The sequence below is a fragment of the Athene noctua genome, chromosome 1 (genome assembly GCF_965140245.1).
Source record: "Athene noctua chromosome 1, bAthNoc1.hap1.1, whole genome shotgun sequence".
NCBI classification, from domain to species: Eukaryota; Metazoa; Chordata; class Aves; order Strigiformes; family Strigidae; genus Athene; species Athene noctua.
Window position 1 is genome coordinate 265,654,230 of NC_134037.1, and position 13,311 is coordinate 265,667,540.

Below are 13,311 nucleotides of genomic sequence, written 5' to 3' on the forward strand. Positions count from 1 at the left end.
GGGCAGCAACTGCCTTCCACTGCAGGAAGAGAGAGCCTGCCTCTCTGGGCGAGGCAGGAGCCCTCTGTACAGTCCGCAGCGGGCCGGACCGCCAGCGTGCGATCAGGGTCCGTGCGCGTCACCCAGAGCGCGGTACGGCCGCGCAGCGTGCGAGCGAGGCCACACGTGCAGGAAGCTGCGTTTTGTAAGAGCTGAGAGACACCCGCGTGTTCTTTGAGGTGGAGGGCAGCTGAGCGACTGCACCTCCAGAAAAGGAAGGGAGGAGAGAAGGAGAAAGAAGGGTCTGAATTGGCAAATTTTTCCTGGCAGCGCTGAGAGCGACACCTGCGGTGAGTCGCGGACCCTCGGGCCCTGTTGCCCCTCTTGGACGTTTTGGGCTGTCCCCTGGCCCCCTCTCTATCCCATGCTGCTATGATTTTTGTTGGTTTTTTCTTCCCTGTACTTCTGCTCTCGTTCGTTCCTGCTCCCACTCCCTCTTGTGTCTTCTTCTAGCTCTCCCTTTTTCTTTCTTCCAGATGCTTGGTCCTGCTCTCTCTCCTTCCTTTGTTTCATCCTCCCTTTCTCTCCTGTAACCTAGCGCTGTTATTTTCCTTGTTCAGTTCTTGTTTCAGATCGGCTTTGGGGTCTCTTTTTGCCCACAGCTTTCTCTGGCCTGTTCCCAGGCATTGTTATCCTCGGCGAGCCTGTCTGCCGCTCCATGTGCCTGCCTGCCCATTTCCCTCCCTCCTGGTAATCCCGCCTCTACGCTGTGCCCGAGCTCAGGCCGCCCCTGCTCCTGTATCTCGGCTTTCGGCACGCCCCCGGCGCTTTCGGCACGCCCCCGGCGCTTTCGGCACGCCCCCGGCGCTTTCGGCACGCCCCCGGCGCTTTCGGCACGCCCCCGGCGCTTTCGGCACGCCCCCGGCGCTTTCGGCACGCCCCCGGCGCTTTCGGCACGCCCCCGGCGCTTTCGGCACGCCCCCGGCGCTTTCGGCACGCCCCCGGCGCTTTCGGCACGCCCCCGGCGCTTTCGGCACGCCCCCGGCGCTTTCGGCACGCCCCCGGCGCTTTCGGCACGCCCCCGGCGCTTTCGGCACGCCCCCGGCGCTTTCGGCACGCCCCCGGCGCTTTCGGCACGCCCCCGGCGCTTTCGGCACGCCCCCGGCGCTTTCGGCACGCCCCCGGCGCTTTCGGCACGCCCCCGGCGCTTTCGGCACGCCCCCGGCGCTTTCGGCACGCCCCCGGCGCTTTCGGCACGCCCCCGGCGCTTTCGGCACGCCCCCGGCGCTTTCGGCACGCCCCCGGCGCTTTCGGCACGCCCCCGGCGCTTTCGGCACGCCCCCGGCGCTTTCGGCACGCCCCCGGCGCTTTCGGCACGCCCCCGGCGCTTTCGGCACGCCCCCGGCGCTTTCGGCACGCCCCCGGCGCTTTCGGCACGCCCCCGGCGCTTTCGGCACGCCCCCGACGCTTTCGGCACGCCCCCGACGCTTTCGGCACGCCCCCGACGCTTTCGGCACGCCCCCGACGCTTTCGGCACGCCCCCGACGCTTTCGGCACGCCCCCGACGCTTTCGGCACGCCCCCGACGCTTTCGGCACGCCCCCGACGCTTTCGGCACGCCCCCGACGCTTTCGGCACGCCCCCGACGCTTTCGGCACGCCCCCGACGCTTTCGGCACGCCCCCGACGCTTTCGGCACGCCCCCGACGCTTTCGGCACGCCCCCGACGCTTTCGGCACGCCCCCGACGCTTTCGGCACGCCCCCGACGCTTTCGGCACGCCCCCGACGCTTTCGGCACGCCCCCGACGCTTTCGGCACGCCCCCGACGCTTTCGGCACGCCCCCGACGCTTTCGGCACGCCCCCGACGCTTTCGGCACGCCCCCGACGCTTTCGGCACGCCCCCGACGCTTTCGGCACGCCCCCGACGCTTTCGGCACGCCCCCGACGCTTTCGGCACGCCCCCGACGCTTTCGGCACGCCCCCGACGCTTTCGGCACGCCCCCGACGCTTTCGGCACGCCCCCGACGCTTTCGGCACGCCCCCGACGCTTTCGGCACGCCCCCGACGCTTTCGGCACGCCCCCGACGCTTTCGGCACGCCCCCGACGCTTTCGGCACGCCCCCGACGCTTTCGGCGGGCGGGAACGCCGCGCGCCGACGTGAGGGGCGGAGCTTTCGCCTGAGGCGAAGGGCGGGAACGGCGCGCGCAGCAGTGAGGCGCCGCGCGGCCGCCTGAGAGGAGCGGGAGCGGCGCCCCCGGAAAAGGCTGCTCGGCGATCGGCGCCGCCTCGGCGGGGACCTCATCGGCTCGGCTCGGCTCGGGGCGGGCGGGGGTGGACCCGAGTCGCCTGTGGGGGGGCGAGCGCCATTGTCTGAGGGGCTCAGGAGAGTCCTGGACCCGCCAGGCGCGGCAAGGTGCCTGGAGCAGACGAGTGCCCGGCGCGGTCGTCCCTGCAGGAAGTGCTGGAGCACCGGCTCTGGTGAGAAAAGCCGATCTGTGAGGTTTTTTTCGGGGGGGAAGGGGGGGTTGGAGGGCGGCCGGGGTTCGGGTGGTGCTGTGGGCACTTCTCGCCGGGGACCGGCGTCCTTCTCAGACCTGACGGCACACTCCTGCCCTTGCAGCAGCTGGTGGCGGAGAAGGGAGAGATGTCCACTGCGTGTGGAAGGACCTGCGAGGCAAGAGCGAGCGGGAGGAGCAGCGGAGGAAGTCTGGGCAGCAAGAGGAAAGAGAAGGGCGCTCTGAACAAAGCGCCGCTGTGAGGGGCGGAGCGGTCGCCTGAGGGGGACCTGCCCGGGGAAGGGGCGAGCAGGAGTCGAACCTGCCTGGGGAAGTACCGGATCGACTTGGGAACGGGGGGGGGACACGGGACGGGAGCCGCCTTGGAGAGGGGGTCGGTGTCGTCGCCTCGGCGGGGGAGGGGGGGGAGCAGTGTCGTCGCCTCGGCGGGGGAGGGGGGGGGAGCAGTGTCGTCGCCTCGGCGGGGGAGGGGGGGGAGCAGTGTCGTCGCCTCGGCGGGGGAGGGGGGGGAGCAGTGTCGTCGCCTCGGCGGGGGAGGGGGGGGGGAGCAGTGTCGTCGCCTCGGCGGGGGAGGGGGGGGGAGCAGTGTCGTCGCCTCGGCGGGGGAGGGGGGGGGGGAGCAGTGTCGTCGCCTGGTGGGGGGAAGTGGGGTGGTGTCATCACCTGGGGGGGGGAGTGGCGTCAGCGGCGGGGGGTGGGGGAGCGGAGCTTCCTCAGGACCGGTGAGAGGGGACTGGAGCTGCCTGAGGAGGGACGGCCTTCGCCTCAGGGGCGGTGGAGGGTCCAAGCCTCGCTGAACGCGGCCAGGAGCCCGGAGGAGAAAAGCGCCCGTCGTAGACATCCCTGCAGGAAGTGCTGGAGCATGGACTGGGTGAGGAAAGCCAATCTGTGAGTTTTTTTCGCAAGGAGGGGGGATGGTGGTGGTGGTGGGAGGGCGGCCGGGGTTCGGGTGGTGCTGTGGCCAGCTCTCGCCGGGGACCAGCATCGCTCTCGGACCTGACGGCATCCTCCTGCCCTTGCAGCAGGCGGCGGAGCGGCGTGGAGGTCTCCGTCCTGTACCGCTGCAGGCCAAGAGGGAGTGGGACGAGGCGCGGAGGAAGTCTGGGCAGCAAGAGGAGGCAGGAGAAGGGCGCTCTGGGCAAAGGGACCTCCCTGTCACCGGGGCTGTGGTCGCACCAGCGTGTCGCCAGGACCTTTGGTGCCCTGGCCGGCTTTGTGCCGGGTGACCCCCCTGTAAGCAGGGCTCGGGTCTTTGGGTTTTTGCCGGCCTTTTGCCGCGTCACCCCGTGGTCAGGCTGCCGGGCAGGTGGCAACCCTCTAAGGGGGGTGAGCGGCGCCGTCTCTGCGGCCGGGGCGGGAAGCGGAGCTCCTGAAGCACGCCGTGGTGGGGAGCCGCAGCCAGGCCGGCCGGCCTGTAACTTGGGTGCGGGGGGGGCCTGGCAGCAGGGCCGGGGCCTCTGCTCTGTCCTCCGGGTGGGGGAGCTGGCGCCTGGCTGCGCCTTCCTTCTGAGCACCAGCTCCTCGAGAAGCAAGACAAGGCATCGTGAAGGAGCTGCGAGGCCAGAGCGAGGGAGAGGAGGAGCGGCGGGCTGAAGAGAGGGCTGGGGGGAGAGGAGGGAGCTCAGGGCAAAGGGGCCTCCCCACGGCACCGTTGCCGGCACCTTTGGTGTCCTGGCCGGCGCTGCGCCGGGTGACCTCCCTGTAAGCAGGGCTCGGGTCTCTGGCCTTTTGCCCCCTTGCCCCGACGGTTTGGCTGCCCGGAGAGAGGGGCGACCCTGTAAGGAGAGAGCGGCACCGTCCCCGCACCGAGGGGCAAATGGGGCTCTCTGGCCCCCAAGCCCGCCCTGTAGGCAGGGGAGGGCTGTTTCCCCGGCCCTGGCGGCTTTCTGCCTGCTGGCGGCCTGGCCAGCGTGACCCCCTGGAGTCGGGGCGCGTCGCGGCACTTGTCCCTTGGTCCCCCGCGAAGGCCCGTGGCACGTTGAGTCCCTCTGGGCTCCGTGCGTCCGGGGGGTCAGGTCCGAGGCTCTGCTCTCTTGCTCGCGGGAGGGGACGGCTCCCCAGACATTGGCTGCACAGAGCTCGCTCTCTCTTCTGGGAAGTTTTCTTTCCCCCTGTCCGTGTCCGTGTGCCTGCCTGTGTCCGCGTCGGTGCGAGTGAGCGAGTGAAGGAGCTTCTTGTTTAGGCCCCTGTTGAAATCGCTGCAGCGTACTTAGCTTAAACTTCCCGGGAGGGAAAGAGGGGCTCTGTGCAGCAACAGGGGGTCGGTCCCCGCTGAGCCTGCGAGCGGAGGGCGAGTCCCGGCTGGCCCCTCCTTTCCAAGGACAGAGCCAAGCCGCGTGACCCTCCCGCTCTCTGGGCCTGGGTGGCTGCCTGTCCTGCTGGCGACCTGCCAGCGTGCCGGCCCCGTACTCGGGGCGAGTGCCACGAGCCGTGGAGCCCTCTGACCCGACGGCCCTGTAAGCAGGGTTGTGCCCGTCCCCCGCCCTCGGCAGGAGGAGCGGGTAGCGAGCGGGCGTCTGCGGCCCCCGGCCTTCGAGGGCAAAGGCTCGGCAGTTGTGTCCCCTTCACCGAGAACCGCGGTAGCCTCTAGAAACGCAGGGAACGGCCCTGAGCCAAGTACCTGCCCCAGAGTCCTCGAGACCCTCCCAGAGTTGCCCAGGATGCTCTTGTCCCACAGCAGCCGTGGGACAGGGAGGGCCCTTTGCCCGCAGCCCCTTTCTCTTTCCCCGGTTTCAGCGTGCCGCTCCTCCTCTCGCTTGCCCTCGCCTCGTAGTTTCTTCCGCAGGCCACGGATGCCTCTTCCTTCTTCCTTCTCCGGGAGCTGGTGCTTGGAAGGAAGGCGCGGTCGGGCACCAGCTCCTCTGCCTGGACGACGGGGAAGCCGGCCGCCTGAGGGACCTTCCCTCAGCGTGCTCTGGCCCCCGGCCCTCTATCCTCCCTCCTGCCCCCTGCCCCGGCCTGAGCTGCCTCAGACCCCATTTTCTCACCTGGTGGTGCCCGGCGGCCTGGGGGCTTAAAGCATAGAGGGAGAGGGGACAGGGGTACGGCAGGGCAGGGGGAGATTTAGGGGGACAGGCAGCACGGGTGGGCCTCAGCCGCCAGCCCCTTGCAACCAGCTGCTCCGCAGTGACGCGGCAGCTTCTCCCAAGCGATGAGGAACCCCCCTCGGGAAGTTCTGCTTCCCCAGCCCCCAGAACCTCTTGGGAAAGGGCCGCTGCTGCCGATTCACCTGCCTTCAGGGCAGACAGCGCCCAGCACTCTCGATAGTGCTTGGCTGGCGCCTTGTGTGGGGTGGTGGCCCTGTTAGCGGGGTGCGGGTCAGGGTGCCCCTGTAGCGGAGAGGAGGGGCCTTGTGGGCCTTTGGGACCGGGGCTGCCCTGTAAGTCGGGGCCTGGCCCGTGCCCTGCAGTCCCGGGCACTTCGCAGTCCCGGCAGCAGCTCGAGCCCCCTGTAAGCAGGGGCGCAGCCTCGGTGGCCGCCGTTTGCATGCCCAGCTCCATTTGCCCAGAGTGCCCGACTCCGAGCCCAGCTCCAGCGCCCGCCGCGACTCCACGTGTGGCAGCACCGGAGCACCGATTGGGTAAGAAAAGCCGATCTGTGAGGGTTTTTTTTGGGGGGCGGTATAGAGGAATAGTGGTGTGGGAGGGCGGCCGGGGTTCGGGTGGTGCCGTGTCAGGCTCTCGCCGGGGACCCTCGTCCCTCTCAGGCCTGATGGCACCCTCCTGCTCTTGCAGCACTTGGTGGTGGAGAAGGGAGAGACATCCACCGCATGCGGAAGGCCGTGCAAGGCAAGGGTTAGCAGGAGGAGCAGCGAAGGAAGTCTGGGCAGCAAGCGGAAGAAAGAGAAGCGTGCTCTGGGCAAAGCGCCGCTGTGAGGGGCGGAGCGGCCGCCTGAGGGAAAGGGGAGCGCAAGTCGGTGCTGCCTCAGCAAGAAATGGATCGACTCGGGGCCGAGGGATTGGAGCCACCTTGGCAGGGGATCAAAGCTGCTGCAGGGTGGGGGGCCAGTGCCGTCGCCTAGGAGGGGCAGCAGACCTGCGTCAGGGCGCATGGGGGGGGACTGGAGCTGCATGAGGAGGGACCGCCGTCACCTCAGGGGCTGAGGAGGGTCCAGGCCCTGACGGACGCTGCCAGGAGCCGCCGGACGCTGCCAGGAGCCCATTGCAGATGAGAGCCCGTCACGGTCCCTGCACGAAGCACAGGAGCACCGACTGGGTGAGGAAAGCTGATCTGCGAGGTTTTTTCGCGGGGTGGGTGGTGGGAGGGCGGCCGGGGTTCGGGTGGTGCTGTGGCCAGCTCTCGCCGGGGACCAGCATCGCTCTCGGACCTGACGGCATCCTCCTGCCCTTGCAGCAGGCAGCGGAGCGGCGTGGAGGTCTCCGTCCTGTACCGCTGCAGGTCAAGAGCGGAGGAAGTCTGGGCAGCAAGAGGAGGCAGGAGAAGGGTGCTCTGGGCAAAGGGCCCTCCCTGTCACCGGGGCTGTGGTCGCACCAGCGTGTCACCAGGACCTTCGGTGCCCTGGCCGGCTTTGTGCCGGGTGACCCCCCTGTAAGCAGGGCTCGGGTCTTTGGGTTTTTGCCGGCCTTTTGCCACGTCACCCCGTGGTCAGGCTGCCGGGCAGGTGGCAACCCTCTAAGGGGGGTGAGCGGCGCCGTCTCTGCGGCCGGGGCGGGAAGCGGAGCTCCTAAAGCGCGCCGTGGTGGTGAGCCGCAGCCAGGCCGGCCGGCCTGTAACTTGGGCGCGGGGGGGGGCCTGGCAGCGGGGCCGGGGCCTCTGCTCTGTCCTCCGGGTGGGGGAGCTGGGGCCTGGCTGCGCCTTCCTTCCGAGCACCAGCTCCTCGAGAAGCAAGACAAGGCATCGTGAAGGAGCTGCGAGGCCAGAGCGAGGGAGAGGAGGAGCGGCGGGCTGAAGAGAGGGCTGGGGGGAGAGGAGGGAGCTCAGGGCAAAGGGGCCTCCCCACGGCACCGTTGCCGGCACCTTTGGTGTCCTGGCCGGCGCTGCGCCAGGTGACCTCCCTGTAAGCAGGGCTCGGGTCTCTGGCCTTTTGCCCCCTTGCCCCGACGGTTTGGCTGCCCGGAGAGAGGGGCGACCCTGTAAGGAGAGAGCGGCACCGTCCCCGCACCGAGGGGCAAATGGGGCTCTCTGGCCCCCAAGCCCGCCCTGTAGGCAGGGGAGGGCTGTTTCCCCGGCCCTGGCGGCCTTCTGCCTGCTGGCGGCCTGGCCAGCGTGACCCCCTGGAGTCGGGGCGCGTCGCGGCACTTGTCCCTTGGTCCCCCGCGAAGGCCCGTGGCACGTTGAGTCCCTCTGGGCTCCGTGCGTCCGGGGGGGCAGGTCCGAGGCTCTGCTCTCTTGCTCGCGGGAGGGGACGGCTCCCCAGACATTGGCTGCACAGAGCTCGCTCTCTCTCCTGGGAAGTTTTCTTTCCCCCTGTCCGTGTCCGTGTGCCTGCCTGTGTCCGCGTCGGTGCGAGTGAGCGAGTGAAGGAGCTTCTTGTTTAGGCCCCTGTTGAAATCGCTGCAGCGTACTTAGCTTAAACTTCCCGGGAGGGAAAGAGGGGCTCTGTGCAGCAACAGGGGGTCGGTCCCCGCTGAGCCCGCGAGCGGAGGGCGAGTCCCGGCTGGCCCCTCCTCTCCAAGGACAGAGCCAAGCCGCGTGACCCGCCCGCTCCCTGGGCCTGGGTGGCTGCCTGTCCTGCTGGCGACCTGCCAGCGTGCCGGCCCCGTACTCGGGGCGAGTGCCACGAGCCGTGGAGCCCTCTGACCCGACGGCCCTGTAAGCAGGGTTGTGCCCGTCCCCCGCCCTCGGCAGGAGGAGCGGGTAGCGAGCGGGCGTCTGCGGCCCCCGGCCTTCGAGGGCAAAGGCTCGGCAGTTGTGTCCCCTTCACCGAGAACCGCGGTAGCCTCTAGAAACGCAGGGAACGGCCCTGAGCCAAGTACCTGCCCCACAGTCCTCGAGACCCTCCCAAAAGCGCCCAGGACGCTCTTGTCCCACAGCAGCCGTGGGACAGGGAGGGCCCTTTGCCCGCAGCCCCTTTCTCTTTCCCCGGTTTCAGCGTGCCGCTCCTCCTCTCGCTTGCCCTCGCCTTGTAGTTTCTTCCGCAGGCCACGGATGCCTCTTCCTTCTTTCTTCCCCGGGAGCTGGTGCCTGGAAGGACGGCGCGGTCGGGCGCCAGCTCCTCTGCCTGGACGACGGGGAAGCCGGCCGCCTGAGGGACCTTCCCTCAGCGTGCTCTGGCCCCCGGCCCTCCCTCCTCCCTCCTGCCCCCTGCCCCGGCCTGAGCCGCCTCAGACCCCATTTTCTCACCTGGTGGTGCCCGGCGGCCTGGGGGCTTAAAGCATAGAGGGAGAGGGGACAGGGGTACGGCAGGGCAGGGGGAGATTTAGGGGGACAGGCAGCACGGGTGGGCCTCAGCCGCCAGCCCCTTGCAACCAGCTGCTCCGCAGTGACGCGGCAGCTTCTCCCAAGCGATGAGGAACCCCCCTCGGGAAGTTCTGCTTCCCCAGCCCCCAGAACCTCTTGGGAAAGGGCCACTGCTGCCGATTCACCTGCCTTCAGGGCAGACAGCGCCCAGCACTCTCGATAGTGCTTGGCTGGCGCCTTGTGTGGGGTGGCGGCCCTGTTAGCGGGGTGCGGGTCAGGGTGCCCCTGTAGCGGAGAGGAGGGGCCTCGTGGGCCTTTGGGACCGGGGCTGCCCTGTAAGTCGGGGCCTGGCCCGTGCCCTGCAGTCCCGGGCACTTTGCAGTCCCGGCAGTGGCTCGAGCCCCCTGTAAGCAGGGGCGCAGCCTCGGTGGCCGCCGCTCTGCATGCCCAGCTCCGTTTGCCCAGAGTGCCCGACTCCGAGCCCAGCTCCAGCGCCCGCCGCGACTCCACGTGTGGCAGCACCGGAGCACCGATTGGGTAAGAAAAGCCGATCTGTGAGGTTTTTTCGGGGGGGCGGGGGTATAGGGCTGTGTGAGGGCGGCCGGTGTTCAGGTGGTGCTGTGGCCAGCTCTCACCCAGGACCGTCGTCGCTCTCAGACCTGATGGCATTCTCCTGCTCTTGCAGCAGTTGGTCGTGGAGAAGAAGGGAGAGACATCCACCGCGTGCAGAAGGACCTGCGAGGCAAGAGCGAGCGGGAGGAGTAGCGGCAGCGGTCCGGCAAAGAGGCGAGAGAAAGCCCTCCTGGGCAGGGGATCTCCCTGTCACCTGGGCTGTGGTCGCCTCCAGCGTCCCTGCCCCTTTGGGGATGTTTTCTTTGCCTCGTGAGCAAGTACTCGGCTCTTGGTAGTTCTCCAGTTTTAGAACCTGCTCCCATTCCACCTGACGATGACCCAACTTCCTGAAGTTTTCTCAAAACTCCTTTCTGTACTTGGATGTGGCTGCACCAGCCGTGGGGAGCGGGAGGGCTCTGCAGCCACCCGCAGCGCCCTTTGAGGCTGCGTGGGATGCCGGGGGAAGAGCAGTCGGGAGCAGGGTTTTGGAGGTGGATTCCCCTGCTCTGAGTGCTTCTCTTTCCGCACCTGTACGGGGAAGGAAGCGGCTGGATCTCAGCCTCTGGAGGAGCACGTTCCTCTTCCCTGCCCCAAAAGGGCGTTTGTGCCCACCCTTTCCCCATCTGTTCAGTGCCGGGGGTGCTCAGTCAGATGCTTTCTCCAACTGCGTGTTCCCCATTTAGCTCCTTTTCTGCCCAACTCGGCTTTAACCGCTGCCTGCCACGTGGCGCTGCGCGTGGGATTTGAACCTTTGGCAGCCGCTGGAATGTTTGCGGCGTGTGTTGGTCCTGGCTGCTTGCAAGGGGACTCTCGGGGTGAAGCGCTAAGGCTTGGACAATAGGGCCAAGCCAGAGTTGACCTGTAGACGAGTCCTGTGTATTTTATAACTGTTAACCATTGTGCTAACAGGTATTTTACTAAGTGATAACCAACCACCTATTCCGATGTAAAAAGTGGAAGTATTGAAGCCTGAACAACAGGCCCTGAGCCGAAGCTGCTCACTCAGTATGTCATCATTAGTGAAACAGGTGTGGAAGACGTGGCTCTCTTGAATGTACATTTATCTTTCTTTGTGTGGGGATAAAATAACCGGGTCGTGGAGACCGTAGTCTGGCCCTGTGGCCTGACGTGAGCCCTTGCACCTAGTCTGCCTGGGTAAGCAGAGGAGCTCCCTTAGCTTCTCCCCTGAGCCCTGGCCAGGCTCCGGGGGAATCTAATGTGAGATTGAAACCAGATATTTCCGCTCCAAACCAAGGTGCCAGCTCTTCTGGCTTGCCGATTTTGGGGTATAGAAGGGTGGACCCGCTCACAGCGACTTTGGAGGCCTCAGCTACGGGTGGACGCACCGCGTAGGGTTTCCCACTTGCCGGGAAAGGCTCTGCAAACCCTCGCTGTAACCGGGGCTGCCTGCGGGTCTGGGTGATGGCAACGGGTGCAGGTGCTGAGGGATCTTTTTTAATCGCTGTTCCCTCTCTCTCAGGCAGTCAGGATTTGATGCGTTACCCTGTATTTTCCTGTCTGTGTGAGTGCACTATTCCGTCTTTCCTGACTGCGTGTTTTCCATATTCTTCTGTTATTTAGTTATTTCTAATAAAATACGCCTGCTCCTTTCACTCCGGTGTCTGAGTTGAATTGATATCCCTAATCAGCAAAACGGGGGGAGATGAGGTGGCGCTTTCCAGAGCCGAGGTCGGTGTCGGTTTGGCTTTGGGCTGAGCTGTAGCCGCCGCGGCGCTAGTTCCTGGCAAGGGGACGGACGGGGGAGCTGTCGGGGCCAGAGCTGCCGTAAATATAATCAGACAGCTTGCTCGGGTTCTCCAGCTCCTAGCGTACGCTCCAGAAGAGCGGCTGAATGCGGGCAGAAATGTTCCTGGATCTATCTGGGTTTTTTTAAAAAACTATTTCTGCTATCACCAGGATTTGAAAAACTAAATTGGAAAATGTGAGTTTAGGAAAAATATCTAACAATACGTGTGCTTTTAATAGTTACTGTACTGGTCTCCCAGGGACCGAAGTTACGCTGTTTCGTCCTTAAAACAACTCTGCGCTCCCGTGTCGCGTTGTCACAGGCTTTCCTCCCCCTTCCACCCGTCCAAAGAGCCCTGAGGCTGCTCTGACCGACACTTCGGTCACCCCGCTGAGTTCTGGGTCACAAGGCGAGACTGCGCTGCCCTGCGCTGCGGCCGTGCCGGAGCTCCTCCCTCTCCGGGGGGTTATAAGATTTGGCAGCGTTGGTCCCGTCGGCCCGCGCACCGGAGCGGTCTCGCCCAGCGGCTGCTCCCGCTGCCCGGGGAAGGTTCCCCCGGCGGGGAGAGGCGACCTGCGGCGTGCGGCTGCGCCGGGCGGCCCCCGGAGTGCGCGTGCGCGGCGGCGGCCCCGCGACCGGAGGACCGGCGGCCCGTAGAGCGCGAGCTCGGAGGAGTGACGGGCATCTCCGGCGTTTATTAACGGTGCTGGTCGCTATAGTTACCGGGGGGGGGGGGGGAGCGTGGGCCGGGCCGGAGGAGCCGCAGGGGCGGGCAGGGAGGCTGCAGGCAGCGACCCCTCCCTGTCCGGGGCCGGTGCTGGAGGAGGGGCCGGTGCGAGCCGAGGCAGGAGCGGGGCCGCGCGGCCGGGCGGCTGCGGGGAAAGGTGCGGCGGGACCGGGGGCGGAGGCCGCTCCGCGTCGGGGCCGGGCGGCGGCGGCGCTGCCCGGAGCCGCGCGGGGCTGCGCTCGGCCGGGCTTCCGGGTGCGCGGGCGGCGCGGCGGGAGCCGTAGTCACGTGCAGGGGGCTTCCGGTCGGCCATGTTGGCTCCCCGGGGCACGCCGGGAGCTGCAGTTTCTGCGCTCTCGGTTCCCCGCAGCCGCGGCGCTGGCGGGCGCGCGCGGCACGGCACAGCCCTCGGTACCGGCGCGGCCCGAGACGCGGTTTTGTGGCGGTTTCCCGCGGGCTGCCCGCGGCTCCCCGAGACGCGGTGTGCCCCCCGGCCCGGGGGTGCGCATGCGCGGCCGCGGCGTCTCCCGGGAGTGCGCGTGCGCGGCGGAGGTGAGTGTTGGGGCTGCGGCCGGGCCGGTCCGCGGCAATAAGGGTCCCTGCCGCCTCCGTGCCCCCTCCCGAGGCCGCGCTGGGGCCGCGCGTGTCCGTTCCTGCCCCGGGGATGCCGCCGGCTGCGCCCAGCTCGGGCTGGCGTGGGGTGTCTCTGCCCGGCCTGGCGCTCCTCACGGCTCGGGGGCCAGAAGGGACGGGCGGAGCCGAGCCTTCCCGGCCGTGGGCAGCGGGGCGGGAGCCGCCGCGGCTGGAGCTGGAGGGGCCGGAGAAAGGGAAGGAAGGAGAACGTCAAGGGCATGTGGGCAGCAGCCGCCTCGCCCTGCAGGGGGAGAGCGCCTGCCTCTCCGGGTGAGCGAGGAGCCCTCTGCACAGTCCGCAGCGGGCCGGACCCAGGCGCGGAACGGCCGCGGAGCGAGCGAGCGAGGCTGCGTGTGTCGGAAGCCACGTCTTGTAAGAGCCGAGAGACACCCGCGTATTCTTTTAGGGGGAGGTCAGCCGGGCGAGTGGAGTTTCAGAAGAAGAGGAGGGGCAGGAGGAAGGAAGGAGAAAGAAGCATCTGACCTGTCCAGTTCTCCCGGCAGTGCCGGGAGCGAGAGCCGCGGTGAGTCCCGGGCCCTCGGGGCCCTGTCGCCCCCCTTGTATGTCCCAGTCCCTTCCCGCCCTTCTCTTTCCCATGCTGTGATTTTTTTTTCTTCTTCTCTATATCTTTTCTTTATTTTCTTCTGCCTTGCTCCCCCTTCCTCTCTCACTTTCTCTCTCTTGTCTTGCTGCTCCCTTTTCTTTTTCTGTCTGCACTTCGGACTGCTTGTTCTGT